General features: G+C 40.4%; 1 protein-coding gene across 3 annotated transcripts in view; it reads right to left on the bottom strand.

Moving 5' to 3' along the window:
* The window catches only part of FILIP1 (filamin A interacting protein 1), a 307,485-nt gene extending 294,258 nt beyond the window's left edge, over positions 1 to 13,227 (bottom strand). For all 3 annotated transcript variants that reach the window (XM_075554872.1, XM_075554874.1, XM_075554869.1), the window contains exon 1: positions 13,207 to 13,227. The gene's annotated coding sequence lies outside the window, so the exon portion shown is untranslated. The remainder of the gene's footprint in view (positions 1 to 13,206) is intronic.
* Positions 13,228 to 15,172: the final 1,945 nt, after the last annotated feature.

The raw sequence follows: 15,172 nt of genomic DNA, 5'->3' as shown, positions 1-15,172 counted from the left end.
CCTGGTTTTGTTTCTATAGAACAGTAGTTCTCAATCTTCCTAATGCCATGACCCTTTAATATAGTTCCTCATGTTGTGGTGACTCCCCAACCATAAAATTATTTTTGTTGCTACTTCATAACTATAATTTTGCTATAGTTATGAATCTGGTAACCCTTGAGAAAGGGTCATTCAACCCCCAAAGAGGTCATGACCCACAGGTTGAGAACGGCTGCACTGTAGAATCCTGTCTAACACACCTCCCATCTTCATTTTATGTTTCCTACATCACTCAATATTTTGCCCATGGAATCCTTCAACAACGCAATTCGAGGTTAGAACTTTTTTCTTCATTTATTTTCAGTTTGAGATATGCTTAGTGTGTTCTTAACTTCCAAGATTAATTTTATATACATGAAACCATGATTTAAGTTGCCACACAGAGATGATATATGAATCTGATGAAATAAACATTTTTCAATACTCAATTGTATTTGTATTTTAATGCATGTTTTAGACTTTAAGGTTTTAGGTTTCAAGTTAAAAGTCTGGTAAGAAAAATTGTCTCGGGAACACACCAAGGTAATAAAATGATGTGAATGGCATAGAAACATTAGAAGAATTCAGTAGGGAAAGCCCTCTGTTTCCTCTGCAGTACCACTAGATAGAATCTAAACATTACATTTCTAGAAGAATATGCACTATCACTCACTTTCAATCTAGGCCATTACATTCCTCTCCTGGTCTGTTTACTTGAGGCAAATAAACCCTGTGGCCAAGCCTGCCTCTGCCGAATACGGATAGGCAAGGAAGAGAATGCTCAATGCCTACACACCGTGATTACCTTCAGAAAACAAAACAAGTCAGGCCCCACCTTATTGGTGTCAGATTTTTATAGGAAAATTACATCACATAAAGTCTGAAAACAGAATGAAAGCCGGAATAAGCAGATCTATGCCTGAAAGTCTTATGTCCACAGCAGACACACTCAGCAAATACCATTATATTCCTATAGCTATCCGGACAGACTAGATACTAAAACAGAAAATGCACATTAGAATATACTTATCTAACTTTGAAAAGCATACAAAATTTCACATACGCATGTAAATAAAAGGCCCTTCCTGTTCCCAGAACACGTATTTGAAGTGGTTGTATCTGTTCTGTCATGGTCAGTGCAGTGAAGACCACACTCAGATTTGCTAAGCGTGTACCAGAATAAGAACCAGAGAGGAAAATAGCAGGCTGGCGCCCCACGATGAGCCTGGATGGGAGAAACCCTTGCAGGAGCCTGAATGGGAGATTTAATTATTGCCAGAACTGTGGAGAGGACACACTTTCAAAGAGGTTGTGTTGGCTGCTATTTTTAAGGCAGACACCATTGTTTCCAACTCTGTCTGTCAAACGATTTGGATGGTAGGTGATAATCGATGGTGTAATATATGAAAATAATAATGTATAATTTATTAAGGGGTCATGAGGGAGAGAGAGTAAGGAAGGGAGGAGAAAACAGAGGAGCTGATGCCAAGAGCTCAAGTAGAAAGAAAATGTTTTGAAAATGATAATGGCAACATATGTACAAACGTGCTTGATACAGTTGATGTATGGATTGTTATAAGAGCTATAAGGGCCCCCAATAAATTTATTTATGTAAAAAAGAGTATAATACAAACTGACATATGTATCCCTATGTTTATTGCAGCAACTTCCACAAACACAAAAACATGGAAACAACCACAAACCCCAATTATAGAGGATTGAATAAACCAGCACTTGTACAGTCATGCTATGAAATTTTATGCATCAATAAAAACCATAATAACCCTCTTAAACACTGCAAGAAATAGACAAAAACTAGAAAGCATTATGCTTGGTAAATGCAGTCAATTTATCTTACAAAGATAAATATTTAATGCCACCATTTTTATGAGGAAAACTGAAGAACAAGGAGTGAGGCTTAGACACTTGTAGATAAGACGTGGGTGATCACGAGGAGGCCAGGAATGGGAGTGGGACTAGGGGAGGGGAGGGGTAGTGACGGGTGAGGTGGGGACCCAAGAAAATGGAGGGTTTAACAGGAATTTTTTTAATTTAAATAAAAACCTCAAGATTCCTTATACCCCTCAGAGCTACACATGGGTCTGAGGGCTAAGAGGGAGGCCAAGCAGAACTGAGGTGGACTTGAGCCTTTAGTGACATGAAGTTCATTTCAAACATATGACAAATAGAGGAGAGGAAATGTTGATCTTATTAATATTTATAGTTTACCCTCATTCTAGACACTAAAAGTTAAATATTTCACTTAAAATATTGGACTGTCTTATTGAAATTTAGAACATTAAAAACTACAATGGGGCTGTGACGTAGCACCGATGAAGAATACAGCTTTCCTCCAGTCCCTAAATGCTTCCTCCCACCACCCCACTACCATAATCCGAATTCTATCTTGCAAGTCTGGATAGAGTGGTGGTTGTACACTGGTGCAGATAGGAGCTGGAGGCACAGGGAATCCAGGGTGGATGATACCTTCAGGACCAGGGGTGTGAGGGGTGATATTGGGAGAGTAGAGGGTGAGTGGGTTGGAAAGGGGGAACCAATTACAAGGATCTACATGTGACCTCCTCCCTGCGGGACGGACAACAGAAAAGGGGGTGGAGGGAGACGCCGGATAGGGCAAGATATGACAAAATAATAATTTATAAATTATCAAGGGGAGGGGAGAGTGAGGAGGGAGGGGAAAAAATAGAACCTGATGCAAAGGGCTTAAGTGGAGAGCAAATGCTTTGAAAATGATTAGGGCAAAGGATGTACAGATGTGCTTTATACAATTGATGTATGTATATGTATGAATTGTGATAAGAGTTGTATGAGCCCCTAATAAAAAAAATTTTTTTTAACTACAATGGGGGAGGGAGGGGGGAAATGAGAAGCTGATATCAAGGGCTCAAGTAGAAAGCAAATGTTTTGAGAATGATGATAGCAACAAATGTACAAATGTGCTTGACACAATGGATGGATGTTTGGATTGTGATAAGAATTCTATGAGTTCCCAATAAAAATGATTAGGAATATGTCTTTATTCAAAGTTCCCATTTATTCATGAGAGGACCCTAAAGATTTTCAGGTGAAATAGTATGATCTCTTGGATTTTCTAAGAAAACCAAGAGACTAGAATATAAATTAATAAATACACAAAATGTTGATAATGATCAAATTAAGTGATAAGTATGGGCTCAATAAATTAGTCTCTCTTCTTTTGTATGTGCTTAACATTTCCCATAATCAAGGCATAAAACAAGAAAGTCATACATTACTAAGGAAATGAAAGTCATGCATTCTCTTTAAGAGAAAGGGGAAAGAAAAAATTGAGACCATAACTGATATCTAATATGATCTTGGTTTTATGTCTCAAAATTGCTATGTTCGGTTATCTTATGCAACAATATTATTTCAGCATGCATCCGAAAGGTTTTAATCAAAAGCCAAACCGAGTGCCATCAAGTAGATTCCAATTCATAGCTACTGTAGAGGACAAAGCAGAATTGCCCCTACAGGGTTTTCCCCAAGTGTAATTCTCAAGGGCATCTGTTCCTATAGATCTTCCCCCACAGCATCACTGCCAGAGTCAAACCACAGATTCTTTTTCAAGTCAAGTGCTTTGTCCACTGTTATACCAGAAATATAACTCAAAACCTCACTGCCATTAATTGAATTCTGACTCAAATCAACTCCATAGCACAGATTAGAACTGCCCTCTTGGTTTCCAATACCGTAACTCTTTTTGGAAGCAGAAGCCTTCTCTTTATCCAGCACCATAAATATAGAAACTGCTCGTTCTTCTTTTGTCTAAGTGTGATCTTAAAGTTCCTAAGATAACTTTAAGTTGACTTTGAGAATTAAGGTCTGATATTTTTAGAATGGTTTGCATTCTCATTCCCTTCCTCTTCATATTTGTGGTGGGTGGGGTTACAACGTTGAGCGTTTGTGGCATCTGGAGTGAAGAGAAGACCCCTCTGCTGACTCCTCAAGGAGAGCCACAGCTTGACAGCCCAGGCACCCTGCCTGTGGTGCTCGGGTCCCTAGAACAGAAGCGCCAGACAATTTTCTGACAATTGTAAGCAATGCTTATTCAGTCACAGCATATAAGTAATACAGTTTTATCTTAGCTTAGATGGAATTTGGTTAATGTTCATCCACATATGAGGAAAGGAGTTCTTAATATTGAGTGCATTCTGTTTTCAACGAAAATCAGTTGTTACATTAATGATGGTGCTTGGGTGCCACCTGGTGGCTCTATGCTTTCTATCACCAAAACCAAACTCAATGGCCGTCAAGTTCCTTCGGACCCAGAGTGCCCCCAAACGACAAGGTAGATCTGCCCCTGTAGTGTTCCTCATCTTCCTCTCGCAGAGCGGACTAGTGGTTTCCAACCGACCTTGCAGACAGCAGGCAACGGGTAACCTCTAGCTGTCTGGCTTGAAGAAAAATCTCACATCAAGTCTGCTACTCCAAATGTCTAAATGAAATACGATATTGTTTTCCAGACCGAACGATCATCATAGAATCCTGAATCTCATAACACAATAAAATCCATACTTTCAAGCATATGCATTGCTCTAGTCTATTATGGTGTGTTATGAGAGGTCATCAAGTTGAGACAGAGTAGAATTGCCTCATAGGGTTTCTCATAATTTGTATCATCGGCACCTATTCTAAGACTAGTGCAGAGAGCCAAACCACTCCTGCCTCTGCCGAGCGCAAGCAGACACAGGGTCACCAGGAATCTAGGGAGCCAGCGTTTGGGAGGATGCGGGCCTGAAGCAGCACCCCTGGAGCACAGTCAACCACATGGGGAAATGAAGTCAGCATCTGGAAGGGGTCCGCATCGTCCCTGGCAAGTTAGTGCGTGGAAGTGGAGACGTCCTACTGCCTTTATTTTAAGTCCGTTTTATTTTTAAATAGTTGTGCAGTAAGTCTTACTTTTACGATCATATAAGCCTGAAGTTTGCACACACAGTTATTTATGTACACCACCCCGATGAAGACACAGACCAGCCAGTCCCATCATCTGCACAAAACTCCCCCATGCCTCCCACCCTCAGCCCTGCCACCCACAAAGTTATCTTCTGCCTAGAAGTTGACCTTTTCTAAAATGTCGTATAAATGGACTCATAGAGTCAGTAGCCTTTGAATCTGGTTTTCTCATTTGCTGTGAAGCGCAGTGGCATGGTGGCCCTATGCGCAGCAGGATGACGCACTGCACGACCTTCGGGTTGGCTGTGTTTGGGCTCATGGTCGCAGCTGCAGTGTCCATCCACCTCATGGAGGGCATTCCTCATTTCTGCTATCCCTCTCCTTTACCAAGGGAGCCCTGCTGCTGCAGTGGCTGCATGGTCGGCAGTGCAAAGACTGAGCGTTCTCCTCCCATAACAGTCACAGTCCCGGAGACCCACAAGAGGTCGCTAGGAGTCAACATTGACTTAATGGCCGCAAGTTGAATCTATTTTCACCAAGTCTTTTTACCAATGTCCTTCCCCAGGGACTGAGCTCTGGAGTGCTGGAGACTGAGAAACTGAGGTCAATAATGAGGCCATTGCAAACCTGTATGAAGGACACTCAATAAAAACCCTGGTCACCGGGGCTCAACTGCATTTCTCAGATTGGCAGAATTTAGCGTATATTGGCACACATCATTGCTGAGAAACTTAATTGTACCCCAGGGAGACTACACTGGAAGGAGGTAGCTGGAAGCATGAGCAGTTTATTTCTACTTGAGCCCTTGATATCAGCTCATTTGTCCCTCCCTCCCCCACCCTCCCACCCTTGTTAATCTTTGATAATTTATAAATTATTATTTTCATATCTTACATCATCCGCTGTCTCCCTTCACCCACTTTTCTGTTGTTTGTCCCCTGGTAGGGGGTTATATGTCTATCCTTGTGATCGATTCCCCCTTTCTACCCCCACCTTAACCTTACCCTCCTGGTATCTCTATTCTTATTATTGGTCCTGAGGGGTTCTTCTGTCCTGGATTCCCTGTGTTGTGAGCTCTTATCTGTACCAGTGTGCATGCTCTGGTCTAGCAGTATTTGTCTCTTCCTTGTTACCCTTCTGTAAGGAGATGTCCAATTGTCTACAGATGGGCTTTGGGTCTCCACTCTGTGCGTGTGCACCCCCCACCACCACCACCACCTGATCCCTTAGAAACCACATGAGCACACAGGTTGCTGTGCTTCTTCCATGTGGGCTTTGTTGCTTTTCAGCTAAATGGCTGTTTGTTTATCTTCAAGCCTTTAAGACCCCAGATGCTATATTTTTTGATAAGTTTGTTTCCAAACAAGCAGTCATCTAAGGGAGATGTCGACTAAGTCCAAATGGAAGAAGCACAGCACATCAGTCACCAAAGGATTGTGAAGCATAGTCCTATGTTGAAGGAAAGATTAATAGCAGAGCCTAAACTGTGCGAGCCCAGTGTGCAGAAGGCAATAGATGACAGTGGGAGCACAGATCCATTGGCGGGAACTTCGTAGGAAAGACGCCCTTGGTGATTTCCCTCCGTCCATAATAGAGGGATGGGAAGAGAGTAGTTACTAAACAGAGCGCACTGTAGAGAGAACTATTGAAAATCAAAAGGAGAACGCTGACTGGAATAGTTAAAACCTTGTCAGTTGATCCCTTCTCTGGTGCACATTAGGCCTGAACTGGATTTCAACATTTTTAGTAGTTTTGTTTTGTTTCGTTTGTTCATATTGGGATTTATCTCAGATGTGTTATGTCATTGGGGGTCACCCTTTTGAATTTGTGTTACATGTTTTCTGTTTTTCCGTATATGAAACTCAGGGTTTGTGAACCTATAGGGACAGCAAGTAGAATAAGGGTTTATGAGGTAGGGAGGTAGAGAGGTGCTGGTGTGGGGTAAAGGAAGACATTGTCAAGGAGACCAGGAAGGAAGAGAATGTTTGTAAACTGATGCTGGCAGCAAGTGTACGATACTGCTTGATGTGATTCAACTATGGAATGTATGATATATGTATTTTTCGTAATGGAAAAAAAAGACTGAGTGTGCTTTTGAGGACCACTGACACAACCCTGACATAGAAGTATTCTAATATTGATTAATTAATATTATTATTTAACATTATAATTTTCCAATGTAATTTTCAAATTCATTTTTTCAACAGTCTTATTTGACAAGTAATTTATATATCATATAATTTAATAATTCACTCATATCAAGGAGAATTATACAATCACCCACACATCAATTTTTTTAGGACATACCCACTCCCATGGTTAAATTGCCTCCAGGATGAGTTATACAATCACAATCCATTCTAGGGCTCCCTCCCCACTCCTGTCTTCACCACTGACTCCCAAGATTCCCTTCCCTACCCATCATCCACCTCCACCCTCATGACCCCTCCATCCCCTACAACCACATGTATCAGTTATCCTCATTATGCATCCACTCCTCCTGTGCTTCACAGTTGGGAGACCCAACAGAAAACAAAGTTCATTCATTTTTTATTGCTTATATAGCGCATATCATTTTCATTTTGCTACCATTAGAAATGTATTTAATGAAATCACTTAAAATATGAAAAGTTCTATGTGTGATGAAATGTCTATAACAGTTGTTATTTAAATAATTGGAAGTTGAAAACAACCTAAACTTCAAACAACATAAAGCTGATTTAATGAATGATGTTGTAACAACTTAGTGAATTAGAATATAGTTAAGTGTTAAGTAAAATAATATAACTACTTCCAAATTCTGTGTACATGGGGATAAACACTAAAGGAAAAATAGATACGTAAGAGATGATGTGCAGTGGTGTTGCAATATTTTGTCTTTATTTCCATGTTGGTTTCAATAAAAAATTGTTTTACAATAAGTAGTAGCCCAAAAGTCAACTTGTATATTTAATTCCCTGGCTTATGATAGCCATTTGAAAATCTTATATAGACTTCTGAAAATCACCAGTCATTGGTGTATAAACCATTCATTAACTAAAATAAAAATATAGGTTCTATGTGGAATTCAGGGGTTTTAAAAATCATTTTATTGGGGACTCATACAACTCTTATCACAATCCATCCATCCATTGTGTCAAGCACATTTGTACGTTTGTTGCCATCATCATTCTCAAAACATTTTCTCGGTATCAGCTTCTCATTTTTCCCCTCCCTCCCTCACCCTCCTTCTCTCCCTGACAAACCCTTGATAATTTATAAATTATTATTATTTTGTCATGTCTTACACTGACCGATGTCTCCTTCCACCCACTTTTCTGTTGCCTGTCCCCCAGGGAGGGGATTATATGTAGATCATTGTGATCGGTTCCACCTTCCCCTTCCCCTCCTGGTATCACTACTCTCAATATTGGTCCTGAGTTGTTTATATGTTCTGGATTCCCTGTGTTTCCACCTCTTATCTGTACCCGTGTACATCCTATGGTTTAGCCAGATTTGTAAGGTAAAACTGGGGTCATGATCGTGGGGATGGGGAGCATGAAAGAACTAGAGGAAACTTGTATGTTTCAATGGTGTTATAGAATCCAGGTCTCTTCACACAGGATTAAGAAATAAGAAAATAGGGAACAACAAGAGGTCTAAAATCGATGGCAAGGAGGCCATAAAATGCCTGGTGGGCTTTGATCAAGTGCAATGTAACCTGAAGGAATTAATGAAAGTTGAATGAAGGTTGAACATGATAGTGGGACAAGAGGAAAGTAAAAGGAAATAGAGGAACGAACTAGAAGGGAAAGGACATTCATAGAGGTATAAATTCAGGCACGTACATATGTAAATATATTTATATATAACAATAGGGATATAGGTCTATGTACATATATTTATATGTTAAGTATTAAGGTGGCAGATGGACATTAGGCCTCTATTCAAGTACTCCCTCAACGCAAGAACACTTTGTTCAAATGACCTGGCATTTGGTGATGTTCACCTTCCTGACACGATCGCCGAAAACAAAATGGGTGTATAAGCAAGTGTGGTGAAGAAAGCTGATGGTGTCCGGATATCAAAATATATAGTTTCTGGGGTCTTAAAGGCTTGAAGATAAACAAGCAGTGATCTAGCTGGGAAGCAACAAAGTCCACATGGAAGAAGCACACCAGCCTGTGTGATCACGAGGTGTCAAAGGGATCAGGTATCAGGAACAAGGTTCACAAGGATGAGATGAGCCAGTCAGGGTGCAGGGTCGCAACGATGAAACATATCATTTTTCTCTAGCTTTTTAATGCTTCCTCCCACCCCGCTACTATCATGACCCTCATTCTACCTTACAAATCTGGCTAAACCAGAGCATATACACTGGCACAGATAAGAGCTCTCAACACATGCAATCCAGGACAGATAAACCCCTCAGGAATAATAATGGAGTAGCGATGTCATGAGGCTAAGGAGAAGGTAGGAGGATGAAGGGAGAACTGATCACAATGATCAATGTATAACACACACAACAAGGGTGACGAACAACAAAAACATGGATGAAGGGCGGTTGTGAATGGTGTAAGATATAAAAACAATAATGATTTATAATTTATCAGTGGCTATGAATGGTATAAGATATGAAAATAATAATAATTTATCAAGGGTTCATGAGGATAGAAGGGTGGGGGAGAGAGGGAAAAAAAAGAGGAGTTGATACCAAGGGCTCAAGTAGAGAGAAAATGTTTTGAAAAGGATCATGGCAGTATATGTACAAATGTGCTTGACACAATGGATGGATGGACTGTTGTAAGAGCTATACGAGCCCTCAATAAAATGAGTTATTAAATTTGTTTAAGGAAATAAGAAAATGGAGAGCCATGGAGAAAATATTATGTAGCGAAGACTGGACTTCAGAGACAAATCCACTAGGTTTGAGGACTAGCAAGACCTGCTAGTTCAGCAAAACAAGAATAAGAGGTAAATCCTCAGCATAATAAAGAGCACATATACACAACCAATGGCCAATAGTAGTCTCAATGGAAAGAGACAGAAAGCATTCCCCTGGCTAACAGGAATTAAAACTGGGCTGCAAGTCTTAGCAGAGCTATAGGCAAGAAAGGCAAATAAAAACATCCACATAGAAAGGAAGATGTAAAACTGTTTTTCTTTGTGAATTATATAATCTGATATATAGAAAATCCCAAAGTTACTAGAACTAATTCCAAGATTGAGCAGGGCAGTAGGGTGCGAGAGCAACATAGAGCAATCCAGCAGATGCCTTTACTCCAACAAAGCAGTCTCTGAAAGGAAAACCGGCTGGACGACCGTGCATACAGTAGCTACCTAAAAGTTGGATGCCTCATACCTAGACTTACCAGAGAGACACAGACCTATGTAAACCAAACGACAAAACACCCACATACCCAGAGAACGTATTGATGTTATGGACAGCAAGACGCAACACTGGGAATATGTCAACATTACCCAAGCAGTCCATCAGTATAATGCAATCCCATCGCAGATTTCAATATCCTTCTTTAAAACACTGCTAAAGAAATACAAGGCTTCTCACTTTCTGATTACAAACTCTACCACACTATCACAGTAGTCAAAGCAGCCTGATACTGGTACACGATAGACACATATAAAAATGGAATAGAATTGAGACCTCAGAAGTAAGCCCAACCACTTACGGACCAGTTGATCTTGGACAAAGGAACAGAACACACTAAATGGGGAAGAGATGGTCTCTTCAACAAATGGTGCAAAATTGGATTTTCGTTGACAGACAAATAAAACAGGAGCCATAGCTCACTCCATATTAAAAATTGAATTCAAGATAGAACTAAGATCTAAATGTAAATCCTAGATCTATGAAGTCCACCACTGATAAAATGAGGGATGTAAAAGTCCTAATATACAACATAAACACCCTGTCTAACACAATGAAGCACACACACACACAAAAAAAAAAACACAATAGATGACTGAGCCCTCCAAAAAAGAAGACACTCATATACATCAGAGGAAACCTGAGTCATGCCTTGAGCTGCTAACCATGAGGACTGAGGTTAATCCCCACCAGCCACTGCACGAGAGAAAGATGAGGCTGTCTCCTGCTAAAAAGACTAAAAGGCACTGTCTGCTCCTTGAACACCCCAGGGACCCTTGTACTCTGTTCTGTGGGGTCGCTGCAAGTACGAATCAACCCAGTGGCAGTGAGTTTAGTGGTTGAGTTCACGTGCATCAAAGGAATTTGTCAAAAAGCTAGAGGGGGCATTTTTGGCAATGATTCATCAGACAAGGGACTAAACTCTACTAACTATAGAAAAACTGCTACACGTCAACCAGAAAATGACAAGTAGTCCAATTTTTTAAAAGTAGAGCATATGAAGAGACAGCTCAAAGAAGACATCCAGGTGGCCAATAATCATGAAAGAATGCTTGCAATCACTAGCCATTTGGGATATGCAAATCAAAGTAATCACAAAATATCACTTTGTCCTGGCATTGATAACAAAGTTAAAACAAAAGAAAAAATGCTGACAAAAGTTTGGAACCATCATACATTACTGGTGGGTTTGTAACACTATAAAAGCACTGGGAATATTAATACTCTATGGCCCAGAAATTCCATTACTCAATGTATATCCTAGAGGAATAAGAACTACAGAATAGATACATGTCTCCATGTTTATGGCAGCACTATTCCCAAGAGCAAGAAAGTGAAGCAAATATAAATGCTCATCAGTGGGAGAATGGATAAACTAATGGTAGCTACACATAATGAAATGCTGTGAATCAATAAAGGATAATGATAAAATTGTGAAAAATCTCATGGCCTGGATAGATTTAGAAAACGCTTTACAGAGTGAAGTTAGTCAGTCACAAATGATGAATGTTGTTATAAAAGAAAAAATCCAAGATAAAGGTTTTCATAACAGAAGAAAGAGACTTTGATGGTGACCAGGAGTGGGAGGGAAGTGGAGGGAAGGACTAGGTTAGAAGACAGAGAGCATCATCTAGGGTGAATGAGAAGGTAGCATTTTACAAGAAGAGGGCAAAGAAAGAGTGAGAGGACAAGCTATTGGGAGGTTTGATAAGTAGCTTAAATTGTTGAATACAAAAATGATGAGCTGAAATTTAAACCCCTAATTCACAATAAAAGGGGGTTTTGCTTTTTGTATTTAATCATAAAAAGTGTTTCACATTGAAAGGAATCGTCTCTGATGGTTATGAGGGATAAATGGGGAAAGAAAGGAGGGCAAGTCACTGGCTAGATGGTTCAATTGGGTGTCGGGATGAGCATATACAGTCAGAGGGAGGGGAAGACAGGGGAAGACAGGGGAAGGCAGGGGAAGACAGGGGAAGACAGGGGAAGACAGGGGAAGGCAGGGGAAGACAGGGGAAGACAGGGGAAGGCAGGGGAAGACAGGGGAAGACGGGAAGGCAGGGGAAGACAGGGGAAGACAGGTGAAGACACTAGGAAGTTTGGAAGAGCTGAAGGCAAATATTGTTGTATACAAAGTCCTGCAATGGCCATTATGTGATGGCAGATGCTTGGTTAGACCCACAGTGAGAATACACCCACAAATATATATATAGGCTAGGCAAGATAGTTCCACATGTATCTGGATATTTATCTTTGCTGAAAATGTGGCAAAGAATGTGATGATAAAGTTATTAAAACTTCTTAGACATAAGTAAACACCTTGAGAGCACGAGTTGCTGAATCTCTGGACATTTTGATGATGGTCCCGGGGGACACCCAGGTTAATTGACAGTATAATCCACAGAGACAGTGTTCTACATCCTACTTTGGTGGTTTGACACAATGGATGGGTATATGGATTGTGATGAGTTGTACGAGCCCCCAAGAAAATGATTTTTTTTAAAAACTCATGTATGATCATTGAAAGTGTAACTATTGGTTTCTCCCTGTCCAACGGAAAAAAGGAATGAAGAAATGCATGGAAAAAAATTAATTTCAGTAGCATTTTATCTATGAAATAATCTAGTGTTCATGACATAAATAATAATAGATCTGCAAAGAAATCTTAATTTTTAGGTGATTGATTTAAAGGTTAATAAATACATTTATTTTTGTCTCCACTTGGCTTATAGTCATAAATCATATATTCTTATTCAAACCTCTGTTACTAATTTTCAAAACCAACTATAATCACCATAATAGACGTTCAGTGACGCGAAACAGCAACAAACAAAACTAAAAGTCAGAGAAATAATAGAACAGAGCAATTAGACAGACGTTCTTACCACAGCCACTGCCACTGCTTCCCAAAAGCTTCTGGGCATTGTCCTGGTTCAGGAGTTCCCAAAGAGACAAGACGACGAATCGCTTCTGTATCTTTAAGTGTGCAACAAAAAATTATCCTTTGGTTCCTGTGAGCCTTCCTTGAGTAGTTCAAAAGCAAATTTTAAAACACTGATAGCGCACACATATTTTCATCTAGTTTGCAGTGTTTCGTCGTACTTCAAGCCTAGCTGATATGTTGCTTTAATTTTGTTTCTGAGTGGGACGTGTTTTCTCCTACAAAACATGTTCTGTATTGGGTCAGACAAGAGATGTAGAGAAAAACAACTAAAGCGATTTCCATTTTCATAGTAGTGGGCGTCAAAGCTGCATCGAGGAAATACTTGTCATGCTTGCCACATTTTGTCACATTCTCCTCTCATAAAGCCAGTATACAATGTAGAAGAAGGAAGAATCGCTGCTGTGTATCGTGGTGGAGAATGACTCTCCACTGCAGAACTTCTCACTGCCAAACCTCGCTCAAAATTTCCTCAGGTCTCTTTCACCTGCGTCCATTTGTAGGCGCTCCACCCAAAGCAAGCGCTCACTGCCGTGGAGTCAATTCCGATGTGCAGTGACCACGCAGGACCCAACCAAACTGGTCCTGTGCGTTTCCGAGACCGTGGGGTAGAGAGTCCCATCTTTCTGCAGAGGAGTGGCTGCCGGGTTCCATCAGCCCATGCGTAGCCCCTAAACCACCCGTGCCCCTTCAAAGACACCATCTGCTCGATAACAGGCCAAACTAGCTCAACTCAGTACCTTTGTTCATCTTGCTTCAGCTACTTAGAGTCACTTTTCTGCACATCCCAATAATCTCTCACGGTTTGGCTTAAGCCCTGTCATTTATAAGTACTAACTCTCTCGGAGTTCCCATATCAGCTCTAGTCTAGATCTTTCTTTTACCCTTAACAAAAACATTTATTTGGTTTTTTGCCATTTCAAGTATCCATATCTCTTTTTATTATTTACCTTCTACTCCAATTTTGGAAAGAAGAAAATGCCGTAAGCAAAAACGGAGTTTATTCCGGTGGTAAACTGTAGTGTTCTCTGTGGTTCTACAGGCTCTCCTTCACGGCTGATGAAACACTACATTTCCCATAACCACTGACTGTGGGTTTTCACAGTGACCTGCATGACCAACTTAATCATGAAAACTTGTTTAACTCTAACTGGGTGCTTTTCGAGGATGGCAAGTTTCCCGCTGGTCCTGGTCCTGCGCCTCCTGCAGAAGGCTTTCCTCCCGCTTGTTGCTGTTAGTGCCATCGCGGCACTTCCAGGTCAGAGCAGCGCTTCGTACAACAGAACCAAAGACCACCCTGTCCTGTGCCATCCGCACATACTGTCACACGACTGCAGCTACGGTGTCATCCATGTCTTTGAGCGTCTTCCTCTAGGGACTGGTCCCTCTTGATAACATGTTCAAAGTATGTGAGATGCCGTCTCACCATCCTGCTTCTAAGCAGCATCTGACAGTACTTCTTCCGGGACAAATCTATTTGTTCTTTTGGCAGTACGTGGCACATGTTCTTCACGAGCAGCATAGTTCAAATGCATCAGTTCTTCTTCCGTGGTCCTTATTCCTTTAGCTTAGGTCCCCAAATGAGGCATGTGGAGCATACTCAGTCTGCAGCCTGGAGAAAACAGGCAACATGAAAATCATTGTTGAAAATATGTGACCTAAAAGAAGAAAAGAGAAAAAATTGATTAGGGCAAAGACTGTACAGATGTGCTTTATACAATTGATGTATGTATATGTATGAACTGTGAAAAGAATTGTATCAGCCCCAATAAATTGTTAAAATAAAAAAAAAATTTTTTTTAAAAAAAGAAAATATGTGACCTAAGACATAAATGTTTCTTATTGTAACCCACTGAGAATTTGAAATTGACAAACATACAATATTCATATTTGGCATATATGTCATGTTT

This window comes from Tenrec ecaudatus, chromosome 7 (genome assembly GCF_050624435.1).
Source record: "Tenrec ecaudatus isolate mTenEca1 chromosome 7, mTenEca1.hap1, whole genome shotgun sequence".
Classification (NCBI taxonomy): Eukaryota; Metazoa; Chordata; class Mammalia; order Afrosoricida; family Tenrecidae; genus Tenrec; species Tenrec ecaudatus.
Note: the sequence above shows the minus strand (reverse complement) of the source record. Positions and strands in the feature narration are given on the sequence as shown.